General features: G+C 55.4%; 1 protein-coding gene across 1 annotated transcript in view; it reads left to right on the top strand.

Annotated features, from left to right (window-relative positions):
- Positions 1-1024, top strand: part of ADAMTS7 (ADAM metallopeptidase with thrombospondin type 1 motif, 7) — a gene marked incomplete at its 5' end in the record, with an annotated part of 42750 nt that overhangs the window by 24820 nt on the left and 16906 nt on the right. The window lies entirely within an intron of this gene.

Genomic DNA, 1024 nt, shown 5'->3' with positions numbered 1-1024 from the left:
GCCATGCTCCCGCTGGCACCGTGCCCCCCTCTGCACCACCTGACGCCGTGGTGAGGAGCTCGGCCCGTGGGGTCCTGCTCCATGGTCCAAACCCGCATGATGCTGCCCAGGGCGCTGCAGGTCAGGCTCCGCTCCCTCGCACAAGCCCTTGAGGCAGAAGGTAAAAATCCGGAAGGACCATTTAAAATCCTCTGAAACAACAAGAAATTTCGAGTTTTACTCTTTTTTGCATATGGGAATTTCCATAAAGCTACTTCCCTCCCCAGAATAAGTCGTTATTTTTCATCAGAGCCCTGAGGCTTTGAGGAGGTGAGCCCCATCGCGGGGCAGTGCTGCCTGGCATCAGCTGCAGCTCCCAGGGCAGGGCAGGGCACCCGGGACCTGCCGCTCTGCCTGCCTGCATCTGGGCAGGAGGGGTTACAATTAACCACATAGTCCAAAAAAAAACCCAGCAAACATTTAGAAAAGAATTGCGTTGCAGCAGCCTGTTTGCAGGATGGCAGAGTTGCAGAGAGGAAGAGGGCATCTGCCGTCTCCCGCTGCCGTCAGGCGTTGCCTCCAGCTGGCAGCCTTTGTGCCGGGCAGACAGGGGAGCAGACTGAACCGATAACGAACTTCGGGGGGTTAGTTATTTCTGCGTGACCTGCTCGCCCTGATGGGCCTTTAACCTCTGGGTCGGCAGGAGGGTCTCAGTCTTTGCCCCAGCGATGGGAGCACAAAGTTGCTTCCCCAAGCTTGTGCAGCTGCCCGGGGAGTGGTCCTGCTCCGAACCCCCGGCCGCTGCCCCTGCTCCCCAGGAATCCCCTTCCTGAATTCCTGCATCCTGCAGACACTTAATAGGAGCCCAACTTGACCGTCGCTAATCCCCTCCTCCGCTGCAGCAGCTCTAGCACTTATCTGGAAATTGCCTTATTTTGCAAGTAAATCCCACTCTATTAATTTTCACTTTGTTTCCATGGAAAAGAGTTGCCTGGGGGATTACTTTTCAGCATGGCTTTCTATTTCAATGAACTTTGCACGGATT

This window comes from Cariama cristata, unplaced genomic scaffold (assembly GCF_000690535.1).
Source record: "Cariama cristata isolate BGI_N322 unplaced genomic scaffold, ASM69053v1 scaffold15197, whole genome shotgun sequence".
NCBI classification, from domain to species: Eukaryota; Metazoa; Chordata; class Aves; order Cariamiformes; family Cariamidae; genus Cariama; species Cariama cristata.
Note: the sequence above shows the minus strand (reverse complement) of the source record. Positions and strands in the feature narration are given on the sequence as shown.